Genomic DNA, 13,384 nt, shown 5'->3' on the forward strand with positions numbered 1-13,384 from the left:
TTAAAGGTTAGTTGCAGTGTAGAATCTGAAACTGTAGCAATGAGTGTTTTGTATTTTGTTATATTAAAATCCATTTTAATATAAATGGATTGCCTTTGAATGGATCTTTTACCCATGCATGATTTTGTAACATCATGTTTTGGGTCATTTGGAAAATATTGGCTTTCTGAGTTAGGCAGATTTTCCAAATGTTTTCATTATATAAAAATTTAAAAATCATGATTGTTAATATCACCACCAATCTCATCAGTAAAGTATTTAAGAATTGGGAAGCTGTCAAGCTCACAGTGGTCCGTACAAGTTTTCCAATTGCTAATTTTCGCTTGAAAGCTCAAATTTTATCATTGCCCACAAATATTTCAGCTGTTTTCCTGGAAGTGACAGGCTCCCTTCACTTATTTTCAAGAAAATGTCTGCCAAATACTCAAGTCTGAACAACCACAGTTTGTAAGTCATTCTTTCAAGTAAAAATGATGTTCCGTAATAAGTGAAGGGGCTAGTTTGGCTGGTAACTCAATCATGAAGTGCTTTTCCTCGAGATAACCATTGTGCTTAGGTTTGCAGAAGAAATGTTCCGTGCTTACTTCCAGCTCATCATGCAGAATATTTTAAAAAGCATGTACTCAAAGGTCAAGATTTAATAAAATTAATCATTGTAATGGCTTCACCAAAGACATTACTAAGTGGAAAAAAAACTTTTTTCCCCCTAGGAGTGTGTGATGGTGAAGAACCCAGCCAACTTCGTTTTTAGGTCCCTTTTACTGTGTTACTTTCAAGATATATCTCGAATCCGACCCTTTCTCGCTAAAACCCACTTTCCCTCTGGCCTGAGCCTTCGCCATCTCCCTCGGGTTGCTGCAGCAGCTTCTGAGTTGGAATCCCTGCTGCCACCACGGCAGCCCTGCAGTCTCCTCTCCACACAGCAGCCTCCGTCCCTGACTGCCCATCCAGAGGGGCACACACACCCGGTCCCACGCCTGCTTCATGTTTCCTTCCTGGCACTTATCGTGGACATCGTGGCTCATCCCTACGTGGTTTTCTTTTTCTGACTTCACTACCACAAGGTGTGCTCAGCGGGCAGGGACTTGATTTGGTTCGTGCATCTAGAGCTGTGTCCAGCACAGAGCAGCTGCTCGGTAAACATTTGTTGGATGAAAGAAAAAGTGATGCTCAGAGATGCCAGGGCCCAACTCCCCCTAACTAACCCCCCCCAAAAGACTCCTCCCCTTCCTTCCTTCCTTTCCTCCCTCCCTTCCTCGTGCTTGAGTGCCAGGCTCTGTGCTCGACCTTAGAACATAAAGGCAAATGAGACACACAGTCTCTCCCTTCAGGAATCTCACGTTTCCATGCAGAGGACACACATGTCCACAGACGATTCTCATGTGGCTCAGCGGACAAGAGCCCAGGACTTGGAGTGACAGAGACCTGGGTTCAGAGCCTTGGTCTTAAGCTTTCTGAGCCTGGTTCCTCATCTGTAAGATGGCAATAATAATAGTACCTAATGCTCAGGTTTGTTGTGAGAATTAAATGAGCTAATAATATAACAACATGTCTCACATATTGATTATTAATAGATGTTTTAAGTGGTGAAGGTGGAATTTGAGTCTTAAGGACTATGTATTAAAGAAAAAAAATACAGAATTCACCAGAGTCAGGGACGGGGTGGGAGTAGGGTAGGGGGACCCTCCAGGGGGAGGGTAGATGGGGCCATGACTGGGCACAGCTGACATGGTGAGAGTTGGTGAGGCAGGTGCGTGAGGTGGGGAGGGATGGGATGAGGCTGGGGGCTGGCAGGAGCCTGACGGCACAGGAGTTTGTGACCTGCTGCAGTGCTGGGGCTTCTTGCCTGCGGGCAGGGAGGGGAGATGAGACAGAGCTGCCCGGAGTAAGATGATTGGCAGCAGGGTAGAGGATGGACTGGAAGAGGCAGGGAACCAGTGAGGGGGCAGGCCCCACGGGATGTAGTGGAGCGGGTAGGGCAGAGAGAGAGGGGCAGGCGAGGGGCTGCAAGGAGAAAAGCCTGCATTGGGGTGACGTCAAGTGCCAGCTGAGGACTTGGGCCACACTTACGACACTCTTCTTACCTTCTTCCCGTCCCGCAACTGCCAGGTGAGGTTGTTTAGTTGACGATTTCCTGTCCCTCCTGTGTGTCTCAGTAAGGTGATAAGGACGAATCCAGGATGCCTGTTTCTGTAATGAGGCAGAACATCTTAACAGCCGGTCTGACAGATGGGTCACCAATGTCTTATGTTTTTTTACTTTATAGTGAGGGACACTTGGAGTCCTTCCTTAATTAGTTAGTAGGCAATTTAGACAAATCACACTTTGTTCCAAAAAAAAAGATCTTATTCTCAGTCTTATTCAGTAAGTGCTTATTGGCCAATGTTAAAGACATGATGAGTTTTGTGAAGTACAATAATTTTTGTTAATAATTACTTAGAATGTTTTAAAAATTAACTCTGCTCCTTTGAGCTCCAGAGAAGAGCTGGAAGGACTGCAGCCTGCTGTCGGCAAATGTTCCTTGCAGATTTATGAACACAATTAAATGAAGCTCAGAGCAAAAGATCCCTCTCTCCTCCCCACCACCCTTACATTCTCAGTCTGCTCCTCAGGGGTGTGGATGTGGTCTCTCAGACATTTTCTGTGTCTGTCTTTTTATAATGTACTTAAAAAAACCAAAACAGGAAATGAGCTCGCCGTCTCCAGCCTGTTTTGCAGCGTTGCTTTTCTTCTTCAATGATAGACGGCCAAGGCATTTTGGAGGTCCAGGCATTGAGTTGCCCCTCCTTCTATGTACGGGCTGAAGAGTCCTGTCCTTGCAGAATTTGTTCTTAAAGGCATCGTTAGCCTTCGGCATGGCCATCTTTATTGGGAAAAGCAGACCTCAAAGCCACCAAGGCAATTTGCAAGGGATCCTTGGAAAAAGGGCAGTTTTTGGTCTTTGTAAAGCGCCAGCCTGTGGGTGGATGCCCGATGCCTCACACTCGTGGAGACTCCAAACCTCCCGGGCAGCAAGAGGGTCTCGGGCAGAACTGGGCAATGGCTGGTCCCCAGAGAGCAGGACAAGGCAGAGGCAAGACATGTGGGTTTGCTGCTAGATCAGATTCTTGCTGTGGGGGATCCCAGAGCCCCAACAAACTGTGTGTAGGTCACATTTTCCATTTCCTTCAGGGCTTTGGTCATTGACATTGAGAAATAGAATGACAAGTTGATTTATTTTATGTCCAGGAAAAGTTCCTCCCAGGATAACTAATTGTAGCATTCACTCGGCACAGTCAAGCAATGAGGTTTCTTTAGTGTGACAGGCTAATTCTACAGAACACAAAGAAAATCCTTTACGTTTGCATATGGAGACCTGTACAAAAACCTTTTATGCAGGATGATTTTTAATATTTTAACAATTGGAAACAATTCAAATGTCCATCAGCAGAAGAATGAATAAATAAATTGAGGCATATTTATAGGATAGAATACTTGACAGCAATTAATATGAGTGGACTAGATCTTAAAATCATGCTGAGTGAAAGAGCGAGCAGCAGAATGTTGGATGTGGAGTGAGACTATTTGAAAAACACACAAAATGCTGTGTATTGTTTATGGATACATATAATTTGTAGTAAAAGTATGAAAAACCCCAGAGGTCCTGGTAGTGGTGACCTAAGTCGGGGGCGGGGGAGAGACTGCCCAGCTGGGCCACATCAGGACTTCACCTGCATCTGTGATGTTAATTCTTTCTTTCTTTTTTTCCTATTGTGCTAAGAAACAGCTAACAAAATGTACCATCTTAACCATTTCTAAGGGAACAGTTCAGTAGTATTAAGTGTATTCACACTGTTGTGCAACAGATCTCCAGAACTTTTTCATCTTATAAAATTGAAACTCTGCACCCACTGAACCATAACTCTCCATACCACCCCACCCCCCACCCAGCTCCTGGCAACCTCCATGAGGCTTTCTGCCTCTATGATTGTGATTACTCTAGGTACCTCTTGTGAGTGGAATCATACAGTGATTATCTTTTTGTGACTGGTTTATTTCATTTAACATAATGTATGCAAGGTTTATCCACGTTGTAGTATGTGACAGGATTTCCTTCCTTTTGAGGGCTGAAAATTTTCCCATTGTATATATGTACCATATGTTCTTTATCCATTACTCCATCAGTGGACGTCTGGGTTGCTTCTACCTCGTGGTTATCGTGAATAGTGCCGCTGTGAATATGGATGTGCATGGGTCTCTTCAAGACCTGGCTTTCAATTCTTTCAGATATATACCCAGAAATGGGATTGCTGGATCATATGGTAGTTCTATTTTTAATTTTTTGAGGCGTATCCATACTGTTATCTATAGCAGCTGCATCATTTTACATTCCCACCAACAGTCCACAAAGGTAACAATTTTTCCACATCCTTGCCAACACTTGTTATTTTCTGTTTTTTTGATAGTGGCCATCCTAATGGGTACGAGGTGGTATCTCATTGTGGTTTTGATTTGCATTTCCCCAATGATTAGTGATATTGAACATCTTTTATATGTTTGTTGGCCACTTGTATGTCACCTTTGGAGAAATGTCTATGTAGTCCTTTGCCCATTTTTTAATTGGGTTACTTGATTTTTTTATTGTTGAGTTGTAGGAATTCTTTATATATATATATATATATATATATATATATATATATATGGGGTTATATATTAACCCCATATCAGATATATGATTTGCTAACATTTCTCCCATTCTGTAGGTTGCCTTTTCACTCTGTTGATTGTATGTGAATTTCTTTTTAAAAAGGAAACAAATATGAAAAAGATTAACTTTTGCTCATGAGTGCTTGTTATATTACCCTTTGTGATTTCATTTTAAATATTTTTTAAATTTAAAAAGGTGGTGGGAAGGCTTGAGGATCAGACGGGTTGCGATTAAAGTCTTGGCTCAAGTTACTTATCTCTTGAGTGTGTTTCATCATTTATAAAATGGAGATAATAGAACCCACTCAGCAGGAGCATTGCCAGAATTAAAATAATATATGTAAACGCAGACTGCTCTGCTGTCCAATAGATGGTGATTATGATCTCATCGATGCCTGAGGCAGATGAAGCCACTCTTCCTAAGTCAATTCCTACCCTCCCGTAAGACTGAGGTTTCCATTCTACCTTACTCTTCTTTTCTTCTCTTCTATTCCTTTCCTGCTTCCAGCCTCTGCCCCTATCTTCTTCTCTTCCTGTTCCCCTTTACCCCAAAGCTCTGCGCACAGGCCCCCCATAATGAGGCAAGCTGGTGTAAGATAATAGGGAATGGTGGGGCCTGTGGCAGTCTGAGAGCACAGCTGGTATGCAACGGGCAGCCACCCCTGAGCTCCGAGCTGCTGTGCTGGAATGTGGGCCCAATATTACCCAATATTCTGGGTTGGGTTTTCCTTTTTTTTGAGAGAAGTCAGAAATCCATATTTTCATGGGAAATCTTTGGATTTTTTTTATTGTTGGAAATGATTCCAATTTTATTTATTACTATGGGATCCAAATTTAATTCCCAAATGGGCCAAATCTGCAGAGTGGCAGCCAGTCACCTCTGAACGATGAAGGGGCCGTGTACATGGTGGTGGTGGAAGAGGGGAGGATTAGGACTGGGGGGCTCTTCTGGGTCTGTGTATATGTGGTAGCGTGTCTCTGTATCTGTGCTCCTGCAGATGTGTGGCCTGAATGTGTATATGCCCATGTGCATGTGTCCACATGGGTGCGCATGTGTGTCTCCATATCTGTGCATCTGCATGTGTATGCATGCGTGTATGCCTGCACGTGCGTGTGCACACATGTGTATACGTGTGCATGTGTATTTTACTGCCACCTCCAGTCCTAAGCGATGAGAGAAGAGCTGTTCATCCTGGAACATTTGGTTTTCATCCTCCCAGTCCTCAGTGGTTGCTGAGGCACTGGTTGTATGGGACCTGGGCCACTACACATCTGCCACCTGGGGTCACTGCTCTGCTCTTGGAGATGCAAAGCTGCATCAGAGACCGTAACCTGGTCTGGGAGGTCTCCAGGTCCAACATGCGAAGATTAAGTCCAAACCCCTAGTTTCCATCTGCTCTACAAATCTTTAAAGCCTGTGTGCACACAGACTCATGCTTGCCTTGGACTTTTCTGTCCTTCTGAGTAGTGGGCAAGATTTCCTTTCTCACACAGACTGCAAGCTGGTGGTCGCTGGTGGAATCTGGCGGTGGGTGCTCCCTGTAAATAGGGTTCCTGCTCCCCAGTGCCCCCACTTCCCACTGCTCCTGATTTATCTCCACTACAACGCTGACAAGTACCAGTGGTGTTTTATTAGCACACTTGTTTTGTTGTCTTCTCATAGTCATGTTAAGAGGAATGTGAAATAGTTTTTGTACCCAAGTCTGTCTCAAAAATTAGGAAATGGAAGATCAATGGACAAGCTTGCGTGTTTCATGAAAAATGTGAGGGTGTATTTCTTTGTGGAAGTGAAGAGTGTTCCTTTCTGTTTAATATGTAACTAAAATGTGTCTGCATCAGAAGAATGAGATTTAAGATTTCATTACAGAATAAACCGTAGTAACAACGACGACCAGCATCTGTGGGAGATGAGTGATGAAGAATTAATGAAAATAAAAGGGATTAAAATTTTAAAAAGGTTTGAGTTTGTGTGTAAGTGAAGCTGTTGCATAATGTGTGTCATCCAGTTATGGAATTCAGTGGGAAAATACCACTGCTTTTCAGTGACTGCTGTTGTTCTTAATGCTGAAGAGACATTATTAGGCAATAGTCATTTGCCAGACATGTAATAAAAATTCTTAGGCATAAAAGATACTCTGAGCTCTACGCCAGTGGCTCAGTCAAGTCTTCTTTGGTCAAAAGGAACAGAAACTGCCTCTGACTCTTACCCGGAAGAGAAATTGGCTGGTGGGATCTGAGCTAGTTCCCAGAAGAGCTAGTCCAGGGAGCACAGGGCAGGGAGGGACCCTCAATGTGGTAGCAGGGCCAGCAGGACCTGCTGTGGGCTTGGTTCGGTGGGTCCAGCTGTTTTGGGCTTTCTGACCTTTGGCTCAAGATTCAAATTCCAGGGATGGGAGGATCTGATGGGCCTGGCTAGGGTCACAGGTCCACCCCTGGGCCTGTGGGAATATCAGGCCTGTGTGGTGTTATAGTGCTAATTCACAAAAACGAGGGGATGGCTAAAAGAGGTTCCGTGAAGTATAAAAATAGTGATGAAAAATGGAAGCATAAATACTGTAACTCAGAAAACGAGTGGCTAGGACTCAAGGGTGATTCACTTACACTTATACTGGGATAAGTGAATCTGAGAGTGTGATGAGTTTGAGGAAGCAGCCAAAAATCTAGGTGAATAAAACCAAACAACAGCAACAACAACAACAAAAATCCAAACGTGAAATAGGAAGTACAACAACGATGACTTGGAAATTACATTTTCCTCCACTGGGAATCGTTGGTCCAGCTCCTAATGTGTGGTCTGTTGTAAAGCTCTGTCCCTTCCGGCTCTTTGAGCAGACTAGGTGGTCTGAAAAGCCTTCCCAAGGCAAAATAGTGCAGAAGACACGCCCTTTGAGTTATCTTTGCTCTCACAAACTTTAGGAGAAGATTCCAAGAAAAGTGAGCTGAGGCCAGAGCTGTCAACAGCTGGGAGAGGAAGGGTTGCCTCAGGGCAGGTGCTCTCAGCAGCACAGCTGTTAAAATACTTACCCAGTGGAGAGGGTGGGAAGCCAAGACACAGTCCCTGTAGTGCTGCCCTCTGGTGACCAGAGGCAGAAGCAAACTCTCAGGAAGAAAGTTTATCCAGTTTAGACCCAGAGGATATCTATAGATTAAGAACAAGAAACTAACTCACAGCCATTGTAAAGGCACATTAGAAGGCAAGCCACTTTGCGTAAGAGTTAGTGGATAAAACAAAAAACATATTTAGAGTTCCCCTACCCTTCAAATAGCAGATCTTGCAACTGTCAGGTACCAAATATAGAACAGATATATATGAAATGGTTGAAGAAATAAAGGATGCAGTGACAAAGATGAGGACCAACAAGATACAATCAGAAACTAACAGAGAGACTCTAAGAAGTGGATCTTCTAGAAATAAAAATATTTCATTATTGAATTAAAAAAAAAAATTTCCAGAGGATGGTTGAACAGAAAATCAGACAAAGATGAAGAGAGAATTAGTAAACTGGAAGTTATATACACAGCAATCACCCAGAATGCAGCACAGAGTGACAAGAAGATAAAAATATGAGAGTGATAATAAGAAATATGAAGGATAGAATGAGAAAGTCTATCATATGTCTTTTTGAAGTCTCCAAAGTAAAGAATAGAGATCCTGAAGAAGAGTCAATATTTGAAAAGATAATGGCTGAGATAGTTCCAGAATCTATAAAAAAAATAAATACACAAAGCCAGAAGACATATCCTAAACAGAATAAATAAAAAGAAATTCATGCTTCAACTCGCCTTAGTGAAATCATAGTACACCAAAAACAAAAAGGTCTTAAAAAGGGCCAGAGAGAAAGGATAGATCATTTATAAAGAAATAACAATCAGGTTGAGGGAAGACTTCTCAAAACAATGGAATCCAGAAGACAGGGAAAGAACATCTTTAGAGACTTGAGAGAGAATAACTCTCAACCTAGAACTGTGTACCACCAAAATTACTTTTTAAGAAAAGGGGTGCAAAAAGCGACAATTACAGACTACCAAAAACTGAGAACATTTGCCATCAAGAAACCTGTACTAAAGAAACTTCTTAAGGATGTTCTTCAGGGAAGAGACATAAGATGTAGACACAAGGTCTAAGATATAAAAAGGAATAGTGAGCAAATAATATAGTAAATATTATTTAACTCCAAACAATCACTGTCTGAATAAAATAATAATAAAGCATAATGTACAGGGGTTAAACAAAGAGCCAAAATATGGAATGAGAATATCATGTAAATCATAAGGGAGAGATTAGAGTTAAAGCATCATGAGGTTGTGGTATTACCATGGGAGTTAAGAGAGAAATTAAAGTTAGAGGTGATTAAGTTAAATGTGCATGGTAAGATTTCAGTGGCACCCTCTACGAGAATAGACATAGGATATAAAAATTCCAAACTAGTAGCAAGAAAATGTGGAATAGGCAAAACAAAACAAAAACAAAAAAAGCCAAGAAAGAAAGGGGGAAAAACACAGAAAAAGGAGAACAAACAATTTTTTTAAAAAACAGGGATACGGTAAAACAATTCCAAATATATAAATAATCCCAATAAATATGAAAGGAGTATACATGCCAATTAAAAAGACAGAGACTGTCAGATTGGATTCTTTTTTAAAAATCCAGCTATGTACTCTTTATAAGAGAAATATCTGAAGCAAAAGGATACAGAAAGTTTGAAAGTAAAAAAGTAAAGGCATGGAAAAGAAGTATCAAGAGATAAAAAGCAGGCATAGTTATATTTATAGTCACAAGTGTCCTTTTTGCCGTCTATTTAGTGCCATGTTTTTTTGCATTTTTTTGTGCTTTTTGTTGGTGATTTTGCTGTTTAAAACAGCCCCAAGCATAGCACTGAAGTGGTGTCTAGGGTTCCTGTGTGCAAGAAGGCTGTGATGTGCCTTGTGGAGAAAATACATGAATCAGATAAGCTTCATCAGGCAAGAGCTGTAGTGCTGCTGGCCATGAGTTCAGTGTTCATGAATCAACAATATATGTTAAATGAGGTGCCTTTAGACAGAGACACACATAAAACAAGATTACATATTGATCGGCTGATGAAAATGTTATAACCAGAGGCTCTCAGGAACCTAACCTTGTATTTCCCCTAGGAGCAATGGTTCAGTATTCATCAATTCAGTGTTTACTGCAACTTTACAGAACACAGCTATAGAGAATAATGTCACTCAACTGTAGTTCAATTCATCAGGAATATATGACAATTCTAAATTTGTATATTTAATAAAATAGCCTCAAAACATATAAAGCAGGGGCTGGCCTGGTGGCATAGTGGTTAAGTTCGTGCACTCCACTTTGGCAGCCCGGGGTTCACAGGTTTGGATCCCAGGCATGGACCTACATACCACTTATCAAGCGATGCTGTGGCAGGCGTCCCACATATAAAGTAGAGGAAGATGGGCACGGATGTTAGCCCAGGGCCTATCTTGCTCAGCAAAACGAGGGGGATTGGCAACAGATGTTAGCTCAGGGCTAATCTTCCTCACCCCCCAAAAAAACATCTATATATAAAGCAAAAATTGCTATAACTATAGGGATAAATTGATAAAGTCACCATTACAATAGGAGGTACCTTTATTAATTATTGATAGGTCAAGCAGATAAAAAAAAAGTCAGGAATGATACAGAATGTTTGAAAAGAACAATCAACAAGCTTAACGCTAATTGATGAGTATGGATAGTACATATTTTCCTCAAGCAAACATGGAACAGTTAAAAAATTTCTTGTCATATACTAGGCCACAAACCAAGTCTCAGAGATTTTGAAGAATATGTAGTACACAGATCACATTCTCCAACCAACTGGGTTATAAGTGGGTATCAAAAGTTAAATAAATAGAAGGACCTATACAATGAGAACTACAAGACATTATTGAGGGAAATCCACGATGACATAAAGAAATGAAAAGATATCCCATGCACGTGGATTGGAAGAATAAACATAGTTAAAATGTCTATATTACCTAAAGCAATCTACAGATTCAATGCAATCCCAATCAGAATCCCAATGACATTCTTCACAGAAATAGAAAAAAGAATACTAAAATTTATATGGGGCAACAAAAGACCGCAAATAGCTAAAGAAATCCTAAAGAAAAAGAACAAAGCAGGAGGCATCACAATTCCTGACTTCAAAACATACTACAAAGCAATAGTAATCAAAACAGCATGGTACTGGTACAAAAACAGACACACAGATCAATGGAACAGAATTGAAAGCCCAGAAATAAAACCACACATATACGGACAGCTAATTTTCGACAAAGGTGCTAAGAACATGCAATGGAGAAAGGAAAGTCTCTTCAATAAATGGTGTTGGGAAAACTGGACAGCCACATGCAAAAGAATGAAAGTGGACCATGTGCTATCGCCATTCACAAAAATTAACTCAAAATGGATCAAAGACCTGAAGGTGAGACCTGAAACTATAAAACTCATAGAAGAAAATATAGGCAACACACTATTTGACATTGGTTTTAAAGGAATCTTTTCGGATGACATGCCTACCCAGACTAGGGAAACTAAAGAAAAAATAAACAAGTGGGACTTTATCAGACTAAAGAGCTTTTATAAGACAAATGAAACCAGAATCAAGATGAACAAACAACCAACCAGCTGGGAGAGAATATTTGCAAAACATACATCTGACAAGGGGTTGATCTCCATAATATATAAAGAACTCACACAATTGAACAACAAAAAAACAAACAGCCGATCAAAAAATGGGCAGAGGAAATGAACAGACACTTCTCCAAGGAAGATATACAGATGGCCAATAGGCACATGAAAAGATGCTCAACATCACTAATCATCAGGGAAATGCAAATCAAAACAACACTAAGATACCACCTCACGCCCATTAGAATGGCTATAATCACCAAGACAAAAAACAACAAATGTTGGAGAGGATGTGGAGAAACAGGAACCCTCATACACCGCTGGTGGGAGTGCAAATTGGTGCAGCCTCTACGGAAAATGGTATGGAGATTCCTCAAAGAATTAAAAATAGAGATGCCCTATGATCCAGCCATCCCACTACTGGGAATCTATCCAACACACCTGAAATCAACAATCCAAAGAGGCTTATGCACCCCTATGTTCATTGCAGCATTATTCACCATAGCCAAGAAGTGGAAGCAACCTAAGTGGCCCTCGACTGACGATTGGATTAAGAAAATGTGGTATATATATACAATGGAATACTACTCAGCCATAAAAAAAGACAAAATCGTCCCATTTGCAACAACATGGATGGGCCTGGAGCGTATTATGTTAAGTGAAATAAGCCAGAAAGAGAAAGACAAACACTGCATGATCTCACTCATATGTGGAATATAAACCAACACATGGACAGACAAAACTGGACTGTGGTTACCAGGGCAGTGGGGGGGGGGGTGGGCACAAGGGGTGAAGGGAGTCATATATGTGGTCATGGACAAACAAAAATGTACAACCCAAAATTTCACAATGTTAGAAACCATTAAAACATCATTATGCCTTGCACGTAAAAAAAAAAAAAAAAAAAAAAGTTAAATAAATAGTCATACATTTGGAAATTTAAAAACACACTTCTAGGGGCCGACCCAGTGGTATAGCGGTTGAGTTCACACGCTTGGCTTCAGCAGCCCAGGGTTTCGTAGATTCAGATCCAGGGCATGGCCCTACACACTGCTCATCAAGCCATGCTGTGGTGGCATCCTACATACAAAAAAATAGAGGAATATTAGCAACAGATGTTATCTCAGGGCCAATCTTCCTAACCACACACACGCACGCGCGCACAATACCCCACCACATTTCTAAGTAGTTCAAGAGTCAAAAAAGAATCAACGGAAATGTAAAAATACTTAGAACTGAATGGTAAGGAAAGCACAATGTATCAAAACTTAAGAGATGCCAAGGAGGTGGAACTTAAAGGGAAATACATAACCTTAAATGCTTATTTTAGAAAAGAGGGCAAAAAATTAATGAGCTAAATGCCCAGCTTAAAATTTTAGAAAGAGAACACAAAGTAAATCCAAAGAACATAGAATAAAACAGATAATAAATATAAGGGCAGAGAATAATAAACTAGAAAACAAAGATATAAAGTAATAAACTAGTACTAGTTTATTACTAGACAGGCGGCAGCCCGCGGAGTGAGCGGGAGTCTGAAGGCCGCTCAGGGGTCGTGGGGTCGTGTGGCAGAGGGCAGGATGCACAGCTGGAACGGGCTCCTGCTGACATGCACTGACTCCTTCCCTGGAGTCTGAGAGGGAGCCCCCGACGGGCACATCCCGGCCTGGACCACGTGGGGCCTCCCGGGTTCCCTCTGGGCCGTCAGGTGGAGCTGACGCCTGCCAGCAGGTGTGGGCTCCCCCTGTCTCAGGCTGGGCTGGGCCTGAGGCCTGCCCAGGTGCAGGGGTGAGCCGTGCACACCAGCAAAGCAAACTGCCTGGCGACTGCCAGGCCACCCCCTGTGGCTCCTGGGAAGTGGGGAGCACCCATTGGGCTGCTGGCAGAAGGGGGCTTTGTTTTTTTTACATATATTCATATTTGTGCAGCCATCACCACAATCTAATGTTAGAACATTTCCATCACTCCACAAGAAAAACTAGGAGGGGGCCAGCCCTGTGGCGTCCTGGTTAAGTTCATGCTCTCTGCTTTGGTGGCCCAGGG

This window comes from Ceratotherium simum, chromosome 30 (genome assembly GCF_057802395.1).
Source record: "Ceratotherium simum simum isolate JZ-2026a chromosome 30, ASM5780239v1, whole genome shotgun sequence".
NCBI classification, from domain to species: domain Eukaryota; kingdom Metazoa; phylum Chordata; class Mammalia; order Perissodactyla; family Rhinocerotidae; genus Ceratotherium; species Ceratotherium simum.